Source organism: Callionymus lyra, chromosome 2 (genome assembly GCF_982586985.1).
Source record: "Callionymus lyra chromosome 2, fCalLyr1.hap1.1, whole genome shotgun sequence".
In the NCBI taxonomy this organism is placed as follows: Eukaryota; Metazoa; Chordata; class Actinopteri; order Syngnathiformes; family Callionymidae; genus Callionymus; species Callionymus lyra.
In genome coordinates, this window is record NC_141819.1 from 20,977,100 (window position 1) to 20,993,878 (window position 16,779).

Below are 16,779 nucleotides of genomic sequence, written 5' to 3' on the forward strand. Positions count from 1 at the left end.
AGGATATCATACAAACCATCACGATCTCGAGAAAAGAAGATTGGTAGAAAGAAAACAATAATTTTTTGATGGCTACAAGAGGTTAGAGGCTTTCATCCTTGCCAAAGCGTGTGCAACTAAATCTTTACTTGCCTTTAAAAAACAAAAATACCTGAGCCTTTGATTTTGACCATGTTGTATCTCTTTTTCCTTCTTGGAATTACAACAAGGACGTTGAAAAGAGGAGTCGGGTTGAAACACAGCCCACAACCAACAACTGTTAGAATTCATATTATGACGAGAACCAATCAGGGAAATGAAGAGAAATTACTGACCATCATTAGTCTAGGAAACAAGCCATTCACACAAACTCAACCGACGGACAATTGCTGCAAGTTCTTAATCAACATCTGGATGTTTTTGCAGAGTGCCCATGCACTCAACAAGAACTAGATTTTTATTGCAATGATTCACACATTACAGAATGTTTGTTTAAGTTCACGATTTCAATCAGTAACATCAGTTGAAAAGAAAAGATACTATTCATTTAAATCTAAGAATCAAAATATAAATAGTTAGCAATTGGTTTGTTTATGATTTCTTAAGCAAGCTTTAATTATTTACAAGCATAAAATTGGAACACAATATTTTAATTTGTGAATTTAAAAAGCACTTCTATTACTAATTCATTCTTCTCTAAAAATCCCAGCTAAATTCCGATGCACCATATGTCTCCGATGTAAAATATCATCTTCAAACTGCAGATGCTGCCAATTTGTGTCTCTAGTGGAAAAGCTGCTCCTCAAGAAAACAATCTCCTTTCTTGCCAAATTTATTTGTAATTTGGGGCTTCAATGGAGAAAAAAAATCTTGCTATTTGTGTTGAATGCATGAAGCGAAGGAAATACTTGGTCACATTCATTTTTTGCAGCTTCTATCTTACAGAGAAATAATACATATATTCGCACCTCGGTGCATCTCATACATATAAAATAGGTTAAATGTAGACCTGGGATTATATTGATTTGTCTCCTTTGCTGCTTCCTTTTCACTATAACCTTCATTTAGTAGATTTTGAATGTTGTTGGTTTCATATGTTTTAGAAAGAGGTTCAAGGTTTCACTGCTGCTGGTGAAGGGAGGTGGATTTACTCTAAATTAAAGTCTTGTTACATACGGGAGGGGAAAGGAGAGTACTTACAGTGAAAGCCTTCTCTCCTTTTTCAGGTAAAAGTTACATGTTTATTATGTTTTGTTTTTTTCAGTCCCTTTTTGCTGTGCAATCCCTTCCAAGTGCAAGTCTGACATTGACGTGAAGTGTTCTGATGTGATTTGTTCAGATGTGGCTGGAAGGAAAAATTCTCACCAGCAGTGCAGGGTGCATTGTGCATCATAATACACAATTTCTCACTCGGTTGGAAGGCAGCAAGTTCTTGAAGGATTCACATCAGTGTGGCGTTCGTTAAACCGAGGACATCTCCCAAATGGTGCTTTTCTGTTGGCTTGAACAACAACCTCTCATTATCTCAACATGTGTGATTTTACCAATTCAAAACCCTGTAAACCTGTCTGTCACCAATCATAACACATCATTCTTTAGACTGTCGGGTTAGGAATCTGCCGTCAGGTTGTGAGCTTAGACTAAGAAGAGGAATCAGAGATCAGAATTGGTTTAAAGTCACAATTACTACTTTCAGGGAGAGTTAAATACAGAACCTTCTCATCGTATGTACAATTTTTACACAATTTGTTCTTTATTGCGAATGATTGATTATCTATGGAGTCCCAGACATGACAACAAATGAATTAGTGGCAACAAATCAATAGGTCTTAATACTAATTACACAAAGAGAGTTAGCCTTCTTTTAAAGGCTTTAACCATGTCAAGTCTGGGGCTCTATAATCATCCAAGTAAACACATTTCTCAACTGGAAAACACAGACTAAAACTAATGACCGATGGTCTTAAAGGAAGCATACAGAAAGGTTGCTTCCTTACTGTTCGCTATTCTAAATAAACTAGGTTTGTGTCCCTTTTTGTGAGATTCTCACACATTGCATTATTAACTAAGACCAAGGAAAATACAAGCAATGATCTACATGTAAATACCTGTGGTTAATCAATTAATCAATTTGACAACACAATAACACACTAGCTACGTCATTTCAATCACAGACTCATTCTTTTAAACGTCAATTTCTTATTACAATAAAACAACAGTAAAAATATATTGAAAAATAGGGACAACGAGACTAAAATTAAGCGTTTTTATTTGACAAATTGTTGTATTTCCCTGCCTCCAGAGGGGTTTGTTTGTTCGAATGTTCATCATTTAGTAAATCATACTGAGTGAAACTATTCATTCAGACCTAAACTAATCAGCGTTGTGGTGAGCCTACCCTGCTTGAAACCCTCAACAACTTGTCGCATTGGACAAAAAAAACATTCACCTCCACACTCATACCTATGATACTCAATCAACCTGTATCTATTATTGGACGGCAGGAGGAAACTGGAGTGCCCTGGGTAAACCCACGCTAGCACAGCAGAAACATACTACCTTCCCTCAGAGAGGCCTCAGTTTTTTCGCCCAGCTTTAACCCTTTCCTGCTGGGAGGAGGTCGCACGAATCACTGCGCCACGTTGAGGCAAATTAACTTCTAGTAATCCTTAGCAAACTCACATTTGGGAATTTTTACTCATTTGCTTTTGGAAAAGAAGATAATATTAATAATTTAACATATTGTCTTTGCATAATTAATGAATACAATAAAAGATTATCTTAACACCAGCTATCAGCTATGTATGACTGAATTGATTCACAGCTAAAGGTACACAGTAGAGAAACATGAATGAATCCCAGAGAGGAAAAAGTTGACCGGCGGTCTCTGTCTTCGTCACTAAAGCAGTTCATATTTCATACATCTTAGAAAGCTGTTTTCTGTCCTTAAACAACAAAAAAGGGCAGATTCTAGTAAATGCAGCTTGGCTGTTTTTTATGTCACTACAGCTAATGATTCCATTGTCTATAATGGAGTCTGCTCTGTATTCAGTCCATTTTCCTGTGGACGAGGAGCCTGTGATCTTGCGGCTGTCAAAGGAAGGTTGGCTCAGCAGGTTCCTTCAGTCATTGTCTGGCGTAATATGTTACTAAATTAGCTCAAAGGAAAGAGCTGCCTCCCTCTAACTCTGCATTCTGTTAGACCGTGATAACGCAGTAGGAAGAACATCTATGCCATCAATTTTGACTCTTCTTTGACCTTGAATCCCATAAAATGGGCTATAAACACAGACATGGCTCAAAGGAAACACGTGTTTACAAATAAAGACAGTTCTAAATGGAACAGTATTTTCAAAAAGCTTATGTTCTTTTACGTTCATCAGAGAAAGATTTTGTTTCCGTAATTTTCCGTACTATAAGGTGCAATTTTTTTTCCCAAGCACTCTATAGATTTTTTCTGACCAGCCACCAGGGGCACTCTCTAGCAGTAAACGTAAAATTGTGACAGGTGTGGGATCCTGACAGAGGGCAATGCAAAGAAGAGGACAGTGCAATAGTGAATGTGCCTCAAGATGAGTTTACATTTTGTTGTGTTAAATGTTAAATTACAACAATATTATGACTTTATGCACGCCGTAGACTTGATATATGGCTCAAAGCAGGCGACTGTGATGACGACAGCGTGTCCAAGAAGGCTCTGTCTGTGGTCAAATGTCTTTATGAGCCTAAATCCGCACTAAATTGTGTGATGTTACCTAGTAATAGACACATTCTTGAGAGGGAGAGATCCTAAGAGCAGTGGGCTGTAGTTACAGCAGTAATGCACACTTCATTTATAAAGTCCTTTGATAAAAGGTTGAGTCCAGGCATCAACTGCGGCTTATATTTAGGTGCGCTTAATAGTCCGGAAATAACAGTACTGCTTCTATCAGGATTTATCTTACGCCTTCATAGTCATGCTCAGCACTGTCGGCTTGGGTTTTGCAATGGCTCAAGAGAATCTCACTATTTACTTACTGTCAATGAAGGTTCTCATTCAACCAGGTCATGGTTATCCAAGTGGTTCGAAAGCGAGTGAAATGGACAGTGTAGAGCAGGGCTGCCCAATCCGGCGATCACGATCTACCCGTCATCGCGAAGCTGTTGTCAGTAGATTGCATGAAATAATAAAATCTTATTAAAATAAATAAAGAAGAGAGCTAAGATTGGCTGCTCTGCATGTCACTCAAATGGTTATTGCGACGACTGGTTGACGATTTGATGCAAAGCATGAGCGTTTGAATGCTTTAGATCTTCGCTCCGAACATCATCATCTACAAAAGTGAAGCTGCAGGTTCAAATGAAAGAAAAATGAAATCTGGTTTCCCTCATGTGATGGTGTGATTGGAGATACATCTTTAAGAACACACTTATATGTATAAACCATAACAAGATGACTATTTGTAAAACACTTTTATCATATAAATATAATAATAATAATATGCACGTGTGTTGTGCAGGGGAGCCACAAATTCACTTGTTGGCCCGATATTGGCAGATTCGATCTTTGCGCGTTAATAACTCTGGAACGCTGAGGTGTTGAAATACAAATCTTTCCTCTTTCGAATCAGAGTTACATGCTGTATTTACTACAACTACGACTAGTGAAGGACCTACATATTTTGTTACTTCACTCATTAATCTTTCAAATTCACCTTTGAAATCTTTAAAATCAATATTTTCATGCAATATTTCATTTAAAATTTTGTAATAACTTCGTAATTGAAACTACACTCGTTACTTTTTCAGGTTTTTCTTTAAATTCTTTTAAATCAATGTTCTCAAACAATTTTACATACACATTTTGTAATAACTTTATAATTACAACTCTGATGGTCACACAATTAATGTCAGTTATGGAGTAGCTTCATATCATGTTATTACAGTCGTTCATTTTTCAAATCTTTATCTAAATTCTTTGAAAATCAATATTTTCATAACATTTTTTAAAAACATTTTGTAATAACTTTGTTGTTACAACTCTGATAGTCACCAAATTAATTACACTTATGGAGGACCTGCTTGTCACGTTACTACACTTGTTACCTCTTCAAATATTTATCTAAATTCTTTTAAATCAATATTTTCATGCAATTTTTTTTATAAACATTTTGTTTTTCTCATGATCACGGAGAGAAAGAGATCTCAGGTCTTTGGTTCATTTAAACATGATTGACATACTCAAATGATGGCGTGAAAAGGGATGAAGTTCTTGGATTCGTGTCACGCACAGACTCAAACATATGAATATTTTTGTGCATCATTTTCTGGGTTTTAGTGTTTTTTTTTGTAGGAAATCAATGCAATTCTTAGTACATAAGGCCCCTAAACTTGTCTGCAGTGTCGGATGAAATTTTGACACTAGGCTGACACTGAGCTTAAGGCCAGGTCTCATGGACATTTTTGGAAGTTACTCACGGAGTAAATTTTCAAACATGAGTAACTATGCCACTTTCTTGACTGCAATATCCAACTATACTTACTTATGCAAGTCATTTTTTTTATAAGGTGATTAAATCTACACATCCTTCCATCATGACTGATTATCAGTAGGTTCAGTCCATACAGTGCAAGTCATCTGAGTAAAGTTCTTACTTATGTTGAGCAGATCTGATGAAGGTAGATCTTTTGGACTTGATCATTTTAAAAGTAGCTCACGAACTGAAAAAGTGTGGGCTCCCCGGGTGTAGAGTATTAGGAAGACCCTTACTTATTGTTATCTGTTCCTGCCTGTAGCAAGATATACTGTAAACCGGCTCCTAAAGCTCATTTGGAACTGAAGAAATGACCAGTGAAACATCTTCCTACAACTCTACATAGTCCACTTGACTCCCTTTCAAACCACGTGGATCTCGCTACTGCTATAACTTTCTTTGTTTACTAAAATAGTCACTGACTACTATAAGCTTCATGATAAACTATTGTTGGCTTATATGTAGGCTGTGACCTCCTACAGAAACAACAAGATAACCTGTACACTTCCTGATGGTGTCCAAATTCTTTTATGTTTTTCTTCCTTTGGAACAAACAAAGCTTAGCTTGTAAAAGTGGTCATTACAGTTTACAATGTCTTACCTTTGACTGGGTAACATGCTAATGTTTATGTTTATCATGTTTTCTAATCACATATATCATCGTTAATTGTATCACTGACAGTGTTTCCTTCGTCTCTGTTTCTGTGGGAAACAAACCTTAATTGTAATCGACAGCTTGTGTCGCTGGGATTGTTTTTTTGCTTTATAGAAAAATCGGACTGATGGTATGTTCCTATTTTGTCTCTCCTTCAGTTTCAGCTCTGCTTCAGTTTTCTAACCTGACAGACTGTGACACTGCGAACAAATCTCCTCACCTTTCTTCCCTGATGCTAGCATAGCTGCTACATAAGTGATGTGGTAGTTCCCACTACATAAGGGGGTTCAAAGCAAACCCATGAAGCACGTGGTTGACATGTGAAGTCACTCCAGGGTCGATCCGCATGTTGATTGTATTGGCCAGTGTCGTGATGTCCGTTCTATCAGGGAGGAAAGAATCTTCTCAGGAGTCAAGTCCGTGAGACAGTGGGTGTTCTTGACATTCATTATGTGTCTTTTCCCCTGCAAACTGACGTGGAGGTGACAGCTCTGTTCCGTTTCAGGTGCGGATGTCCAGTTGCGGACTTCTTTGACAGCAGGGATAATGTTGAGTGTTTCTCTCATGCTTCAATCAGACGTCATCCTCTGGGAGTGTAACGTCCTGTGACCTACTGATGCTTCGGAAATAATAATGGAAATTTGCATTTGGTCAATCACGGTTTAACGCACAGCCGGAGCCGACATGGTATCACGTGTGGTGAAAGCAGTTACACACAGACGCCATCATCTTAATTAAAAATGTAGGACCCTGCCGTGTTCCCCGCTGACCACTCATTAGTTCTCATTAGTGATCTAGTTGATGAAGTTGTGTGAGATAACAGCGTCGTGGTGATTATGCACTTCCTCGAGCTTCAATCCCTTCTGTTCTGACCTTGCAGAAAAACCTCTCCTGCTATTAAGTGGTATTGCCTATGATTTGTCTTCCACTTAACATTGAAATTGCATGTTATTTGTCGCAGTATTCAGTGGGTGAAGATACATTTTCTCCGTATCCCGGGGAGCGTGCGCGGATATTTCCAAGCGTAGCCGTCCATAACACAGATCCACTTTATATGACTTGTCCTTGTGTATATGACTGACATGGGTTAATAGTGGTCTCCGCTGACACAAAGAACAGTCGGAGGGATGATAATCTAATGTGCCTTTCAGATAATGACTCGCCACGCTCCGACCTCCTTTTTTGGCCATTGCCACTTCAATCAGGCAGACGCTATATGAATCCAGTTGAAAGATGAAAGGTCACTCGCAGGCGGTGAGCGGGAAATAACATTGATAAGCACAGGAGAGAAGATCAACTCCGTCTATGATTGCACCCTCTTCTGAGTGAACCCAAGAAGAATGTTGTTTTCTTAAAGATCTGGCCATTCTGGCGTTGATTCTGTAGTTGGGTTTCACTTAAGTTTATCTACTGAACCCGTCTCTCTTAAGACTTAATGGGTCTCATTCATGTAGCGCGAGCAGAACGAAGTTATGTGTAAAAAGTGAACCGTGTGAAATTTACGGTATTTTGGCATTTATCAATATTTAAGTTTCTCAGATCTTGCGAACGCAACTCAAATTAAACTCAAGCATGCACTACAATAATGTTTTTTAAATTAATATTGTAATTCATATAACACATGAACAATACATGGATGCTTTTGAAAAACAATTTCAACATAAGAAAAAAAACAAAAAAACAGCACATTAGCAGGTTTAAAATCCAGATTATGTTCAAATTGTGATTTATCGATGTACGTCGACTCAATATTTTAAAAATACTTTCTATATGTTTATAAATAATGATGACAAAACAAGAGAATATATAGGCGATAGCAGGAGAAAATAACTAATGATGTAAACAATTGTTTAGGTTGATTTCCTGACAGAAAGATTTCCTGAATAATACGAGCAATGTTCTCGTCAGCAGGTCATATATTGGACTGTCTTCTTTTAGTTTATTTGCCTCAAATTATTTACGTATCACTTGTAGATATCTTCTCTGTTCTATAGAGGCAAGATTAAGTGACAAGGTTAAAGTAGGTTTGATATTGAATATAATCTGTAACCAAAGTTGGTGAGACTGAAGTTACTCACCGAACGCGACCTAGAAAACTTAAAAAAGCCTCTTTAGATTGAGTGGTTTGTCTAGTACGGATCTGATCATCTATATATTAAACGTATAATATGATAGTTATGTTAGGATTATTAACTGCATCTGTCACATCCCTGCGTGTTGAATGTCCTGTCACAACTAACAGTAGAGAATACAATATATATTTTTAACCACACTACTAGCAAAATAAATGTTTTTTTCTGGATTGATCTTCAACCCAAATTATTTAAATCACCCCTTCAGTTATTTTTTTTTATTTTATTTTTTATGAACCACAGTCCATCAGCAAAATACAGTTTTAGCTGGTGATTTATATCGTTAATCAGTTATGAACCAAAATAATCCCCACTGTGAGATTAAGCCTGACATACAGTTGAATACAAATATTTTATGAATGAAATAAAAGGCTTGATCAGATTATAACTGTATTTATAATTAAAGTTAGATTGCAGAGATGGACTAATGACAATTATTGGCTGTTAAACTTCACATGTTTGCATCTGAAAGTGCCCTCCTAAAATGTATATACTGTATTTAAAAAAATGAAAAAATAACCAGACAATATGTATGTTAATGGTGATAGATATTGTTGTTTTGCATCTTTGCCAGAAAGGTTTTCCCTGGCAGGACTTTCACTGGCTACACATACACAGCTGGCAACAACAGGAGATTTTGGGTCTGCAGACAGATGAGGGATGAAAAAAGCAAAATAGTTTGGACACCGAGGACTGATTCTGGCCCTGAAACCAGGCTGCAGGGATTGGGAGGTGCAGAGGTCTGACATTAGATAGTGATAGATGTGTCATAAAGTCTGCGAGCTGAAGCCTGCAAGGCTGAGCTGATGGAGAAATGAGCTTTTCAGAACGCCAAAGAATGGTGATATGTTTGTCTAGGGTTTAATTAAAACCCACAAGATCACTGTGATTACTGCTCCAGCAATAAGCCTGATGATGATTGGAGCAGATCAGCGGCTCGCTTCCTTGGCTCATCTGGGTACCCACATCCAATCCACCGCAACCAATAAAAAAGAATTCATGCTCATTTTGCTAAATTGCAGGATCCTCACCACTCATTTTCTTCTCTTCCTCTCGCTGTGAAATGCAGCAGGTGACACATTTTAATAGGATTTGCTGCTGGAACCGGCAAGAATGTGAACGCTCGTAGCGACGGCGAGAAAATAGAAGACGGAGCGTTTGACCTTGAGAGGAGAAGTGAGAGGGGAAAAAAAAATACTGCAGGGGCACGAGATGACATAATAATGCTGTCATGTTCACATATACTCCGGCTGAAAAAAACAATTTTAAGTCTTGGTAATCTTATCGACTTGTCCTGGGTTCCTCCTCACAGATCAAGGGTGAAATACTGATGGAAATACTTTTACTTACTTGGACAGACTACTTTTTCACTTGCTAAACTCTGGGTCTCAGACAGATGTCTGAGCTTGATCAGCTTAATTTGTAAGTAAGTAAGTAATGCCTTCAGATGAGTGAAAAGGACTTTTTTTCTTGGGTCAAGACCCATGACCACAAAGCGACTTTTACTTCGGATTACTCAAAGACGGGTGTAAAAAGCACTCAGGTGAGAACCAAAGTATGCTCTGAACTTTATGAAGGTCCTGTGTACTTGTACCTGGTGTGGCCATCAACTCCAGCATTCTCAGGTTGCATTAAATGTACAGCCATGTAATCATGAAGACCCAATTATTTTCCATAAGGAAAATACCTTGTGTAAAATTTATGGAAATACCTTTGCATTTTTGGAGCACCTAAGCGATAAAATCTCCTTTCTTATGAACCAAGATCTTCTCAAAGACAAATGTCTACTAGGCATCTGAAATAAAGCTTTTAAAAATATACATGGATTAGTTTGGGCGCCCCCTTTATGGCTTATAATATAATGACTTGTCTTTTCCGTCAGTACTAATGGCTTGTGAACATATAGAATACAATAGAAGAGAGTAACTGGTATCCGTGATCTGACAACCCTTTATTCGAACGACAACCTAAGTCTTAGTATTTGGGACGTATATATTTCCTCCAAGAGATCTTCTATTTAGCACAGAAAGAGTGACACAGTTGGCTACAATTTGTTTGTTACAAACAGGTTTGGGGCATTTCTTTATTTTTACTAAACGATTGTGAACACAGCTACAAAGACTAAATAGAAAAGAAAAAAATGTACTAACCATGCTTCCGACCTGAGATGCAGAATTCTGACCCATAATCCTGTCAATGTTTACCAAAGTTCTTGTTCTTTGATTTTGATTATACATTGAAAAAAAAAAAAAAAGACTTGAAGTTTGAGGCTAACTCAGTGACCATGGCCTAAATTGTTTAGTCAGTAATGGACTAGGTTCCAATCCCAACCACTTCTTTCAAAGGTTTAGCCACTAATAATATACTCATACCACCACATTGTATTATAGCTCAGATTTAACTACCTTCTTCCCTTTGATCAATTTAAATACATACCCTTTTTTATATACTTAGGTCACTTTAAAATCGACCTTGTACCCAAATTAAGTTATTTTTGAAAGACTCAACCAACAACAAAAAATACCCCTCTTTTTCATCATCAAGCTAAGTCAATGGTTTTCTAGATATTTGCTCATAAATCAAGTTCAGAAATTGACCTCACGGCGACACCAGAAGTGGGAGTTAAAGGCTTGCTGATTAAAATGTGATTAAATAAGAAGGTATAGAACGTTTTGCCATCCAAATTTTGCAAGTACCCTTTAAACAAATGCCAAGTCACTGACCTCACTTCAGTTGCACCATATTCATGAAGCATGTTGACACAAACCTCCTTTGTGAGGCGAAAACTTTTGAAACCCGCTGCAGAATATGATTTTAAAACCTCCGTCCATGATTGTCTGCAGCAGAAGCGCTTTGTCCGCTCTGCTTTTCATCTGGCCCGACAGCACAAAGGCCAGAGTTTCTGGCTGATTGTGAAATGTAAAGCCTGTCAGAAGAACTCCTTGACCATTTTTCCCCCTGAAAGCCAGACAGCACTAATCAAGACCCAATGAAAGGCTCTGTAAATGTGGGGTGTCTTTGTTTGTCGGCGAAGGTCAAAAAGGCAGCTTTGAAACAAATGTTTTGTTGTTTTTTTTTCCCCATGAATCCTCTGAGAGCTTAATATTAGAAATGGGAATCATAGTGAGGATAGCTTGTTAATAATGATGTTCACAAGATTGATCTAATTAAAAATAATGGATAATTTGAAAAGTCATAGACAAGACAAATGTGGTAGAAACACGTGACGTGTGAGGCAAGTACTTATGAGGGTCTCACAGTGCGGGAGGGTCTGCAGGTGAGTGTCATAGGTTGAGCCAGGTGAGTGATTACTGATGGTATGCAGGTGTGGATTGAGTATTGGGAGTCGTCTGGATATTTCCTGCAAGGATCAGAATTGAAGACTGCCTGCCTAAAAAGGTGAGACGATTTATTCTACAAAAATGCTGCTATCTTAACCAAAGATACAGATACGGTAGCATAAAAAAACATTACTTTTTCTATCAAGTTAAATGTGCCAAAAAGTTTTAAATATAATTGGGAATTAAACAAAAAAAAGTATTTTCAGGTTGTCTCTCGCCTCTTACCCTTGGCAGCTGGAAATAATAAAATATTATATAATATGATCAGAATCCACCTGGACTGCACCAACACCTAGGGGAAGTTTATGTGTTGGGTTTCAAAAATATTCAAATAAATTCTATTCATATCATATTCACCAAAACATTTAAATTAAAACATATTCATTGCACACATCTGCAGTTGGAAAAAAAGACATGATATCAAACTAGCCGTCTGAAACTGCCACTCAGCATACAACCCCTCCCCCTAGAGATGGTTGTGCCCAATGACCTCACCTAGGAGGTCATACATGTGTTAAAAACAGGAAGTAAACTGTCATTTAAAATTTTGCCCCTGGACCGCGTGGTGAGTATTTGATCGTTCCAGGTACATTGCTGACAAAATAATGAAAGATTAGAAAATGAATGATAGATATACATGTTTGATTGAGAACAATTCAAATTGGGTTTAAGTTTTTCACAATAAAATGTTTGGTTTTGGAAAGAGTTTGATGCCACTAGTCGAAAACTGCTTTTAAAAACAAACACGATCAGCTGAGCCTTCATAGTGGGCTCCAGGGAAAACCAAAAAAACGTGTCAAATTTCCTCCATGCTTAAAAACAACAAAAACAAATACACTATGGGATTGCTCAAAGGCTAAACTCAGGCTTTCAACTTGGATATTCAGCTTTTATTTTCTTCAAGAAACAGGGACAGTGTACACACCAGCATGTCTGCAGAGGAAGTTACACACACCGAGTTGGTGATGGTGTTTGTTTTGGCTCCCACTGCTGGTGACATTCAAGCTCAGGTGTGGTAACCTTTCAGAACACGCGTCTCTTTCAGGAAGATGTATAAACGCAGTTGTGAGGTCTTTTAATGAGGTAGGCAGGGGTTGTCTAAGGAGGGTAAAGTATCTACCACACGATCCTTAAGGCTGTATCAAAAAGATGTGGTACTCAAATTCATGGTTACTTTATTTTTCTTCAGTTCTCTCTTTTACCTAAAATCAATTTCACTGTCCTTTTTATATTCGACACTGATTTTTTTTAATTTTTTTTTTTTAGTGGTTCTTGAGACGTGTCCAGCTGGCAATAGAACTACAGATGTCTTGTATGATCAGAAAAAATCATGTTCTTTTAGGGTTTATTAAAAAAAATTGGGCTTTTGATGTAGTTATAACCGTCTCGCAACAAGCAGGTTGACGGTTCACTTGCGTTCAGACTCTCCAGTTTCCTCCCACTTTCCCAAAAAATAATGTCCCATTGATGGAGAACATTTAATTGTCAATATTACAGGTTTTTTTTATTTTTATTAATGGCTGTTTGTCTTGTCTATTAGCTTTGTGACAGGTTCTGGACGTGTTCAGGGTGTCTCTTACCATGGGTGTTTGGTTATCACATTTTTCAAAAGGAAATTTCGTAATTTCTGCAAATATCATATATATAAATAAATATTTTGACAACTACAAGTCAAAAATAGTTTTTCTAGCACCTTACGTCCCAATAAAACATTGTATTGTACATAAAGACATAAAGACATAAATTGGTACTGATGGACGTTATTTAATTAATTTAATTTCAAGTTGAAATAAAAAAAGGAACCTCAAAATAGTTGGTCTTTTAGACAATATTACCGTCCTTGTCCTTGCACCACAGGATTTCTTGCTGATGATTGATCCGGTCCTTCAAGGTCTTGCTTTCTTTCCCTTCAGCTCCACCATATTTTCCGTCATTGTCTGGCCGGCGAAATCACTATTTCTTCCAGTGACTTCGCATGACACCATCATCACTAAAAAACCTCCTCCGTCCTTGAGCATTGATTGTAGCACAATCTTAATCTCAACACCATGTAGCTCCTGCCAGAAAACCTCTCAGCCTATTAAGGATTTTACTCAATTTCACCACCCTTTTTGCCGCGATTCTGTCTTTGTCATTGTCTATAATCGTTTACCGCGCAGTGTCTCGTGGAGGTTGGGATAACAGCAGTCATAAGGATACATGTGGGCTTAGAAGGAACGGTTGATTGTGCTGCGAGCAGCATGCTGTAAGCCTAAGAGAGAAATCCCAAGCCAAGACACCAGCAGAGGGGAGTTTTGAATCCATGTAAACCACTGTTGTGTGACAAAACAAAACCAGGAAACAAAACAGCTGCCTTAATTGAAATTGAACAAAAGAAAACAAGTTACCACAGGTAGTTGTTGAATAGGAAAAATGCATATGCTATTTATTTTAACAAATAGGTTTGGGGAATTTTTGTCAGTTGACTTTTGGCCCCTTTTCACTATCCCAGGAAGCCAGGAACGCTACAGAGGGGCCATAAATGGATGCATCTGAAATGCATCCAGGAACTATGGGTTGCACTGGCAAGTGAACTGGTATTAAAGCCAATCAGTTGTCTTTTAAATAATACTTTTGCCCCGTAGAGGTAAGATGGTGCAAGTGCAACATCATGAATTCAACGTAAAACACTTAACAATAGCTGTTTTTTTACTGTAATTCGAGTGATTAAATTCTGGACAAGTTACATAGATTAAATGTCCTCTTGGAATGAAATTTAAAGTAATATATTTGGAGAAAACGGTCTCATCTTTGCTGGTTTAAACTTGTTTGGAACCTGGAGATCCCTCCCAAGAAGGTGCTGTCTATTGTACCAGTAGAAGGCAGATAACGGTTGTTTTTTGTCTTCTAGTTTAACAAGTCTAAACTCATGTTGTTGTACATCTTGTTGTAAAAATGCACATTTTCTTTGCAGCTTCCACTTCTCAAGATTTCACTTTGTACCGTTTCTGTAGATAGTTTCAATAAAAACTGGTGACGAAGCGACTCCAAAGGAAAGTAGATGATAAATCTGTCACTTTAAAAACAAATAACATCAAACACTTGCCAACCGCCTTGTCAGCAAAAATATCCATCATCAAGTCACTTTACGAGTCACACACCTTATATCTTTTACATGGTCCATAAATAAAGATATGGCACGCACATTAAATTTGAGAGAAATGCACCTGAGTAATAAAGAAACAGCAGCGTTATGAATCAAAAACTATTCATAAGCAGTAGGAGCAGCCGGGAGAGGGATGAGTGAGGCGACGTTGTAGACGGCTTTAAGATTCACTGTCACTGTATAATGATGAAGCTACACAGTCGCACACGCTCTCTGAATTTGTCAAGCCTGGTTTTCTATGTATTTTGAATGATTCTTATTCTCTGTTATTTGCACACCGCAACAGGCTTAGTCCCAATTTTATGCTGCTGAAATTATGCTGAGGCCAGCTGGAACGCGGCGGGTGTGCTGCAGGCAAAACAAGACACTTAGGATGAGGTTGCTTAAAAGAAATGAGGACTTTGGTTTCTAAAAGCATAGCTAGGATGTGGCTCTTAAAACCGTTCAGTATAAGGAAACGTCAGAAAACGAGTGAAAACGACCAAGAAGTCCATAATTGAAAGGTTGATTCTAATCACACTCTTCAATCCAGTATCTATTGCTTGTTTTTTTTTTTTCAAGGAGGGTGGAGACCCCTATAGTAGTGCACACCTGCACCTCTCGCACAGACTGATGAGTCATCGCCTGATGCAATATTTGTTGAATTAGTATTTGTTGGAAACTAAATGACGAGTTCAAAGTGATACTGTGTGAGAACTTGCAGATGTGAAAATGTGCTCAAGGCAATCTGTCGCTGTGGTGGAGAAATCAAGCCCCCATGTGCGCTAAATTAAACGCTTGAGAAACCACATGAAAGCACAAAAGAAAATCCATTTGTTTACCTTTTTAAAAATAAACTTTTTTTGACAGTGATACAAAGCCTTTCAGTATGTACAAGTTTAATCTGAAAACAGTTGTCTCTCAGTATTATAGGGACCTCTGTGTTTTGTGAATTACCCCCCATCCTTTGTGTTATTTTAAGTGCATTCACATGGGATAACTATTACAATATGGCTGTGCCCTTCTTGATACCAGTAGCATTGAGATGTAAAGGTGCACAATAACTGAAAGACATGCACGCTTGATCACAAACACTGACATGTAGATTCACACCGGACTAGTATTATCACCCGACGTTGGTGTATGGCAAAGCGGCGGAATTAATACATAGATCACAGATATGCCGCTTTCACGCGGGATTAAAACGCAGACATTCTCCATAATTATTATAAATTACCAGAGAGGTAATACTTGTTCCGTGCAAATAGGGCTATATACAGTGTGTGACAAATCAAATCGTTGTCATGGTGATGCGTGTCTTATAGCTTCAAATCATAGAGATCAGTTTGTTTTTATAGATGCCAGAAGCTGAAATCTAGCCTTGGTTGAATTTCTCATAAGTAAGTGTTCATTCTTATTCATATGTGAACAAGATTGACATTATTTCATGTGAAGGAAGCAAGAAAATGTGATCTATTGATGGTCGTTTCATGGTATTTGAATCAAGTTTCTTTTATCGTTTGAATACAGATAAGACACAAAAGGAAAACTTCAAACACCACCTTTTACAAAACAGCTCATTAATAAGTCATCGATGACTGTTATGTGTCATTACTGCATTTTGCATAAGAAGTTATTTATATATTTTATTTTAAGGTTCGTTAAGAGGTTGGAAATATTGTAACAATTCTTTTCCCACCTAGACACCATCCAGACCGGACCCATCTTCCACCATGGCACTTTGTCTTTCATTTGTTTCAAATTTCTTTCCTTGTTCTTGTTCCCGACCCTATTTGCTCCCCACCTGCCACTGCTTATTTGCTATGTGATTCCCTAACCACAATTCCCTTTGTTCCTCCTCCTCCTTTTTAAATCTGTAGTTGGTTTGTGACTACAAAAGGAGCCTTGTTCATTGAAGTAAAAGAGGGGATTGTGTGCTCGGTTCATTGAAATGACTTCACTGAATAAGAGACTAATCCTAGCCTTGGCTACCTGGATGCTCGAGCTTAGTTTATGCACCAATGCTGTGTTGCAA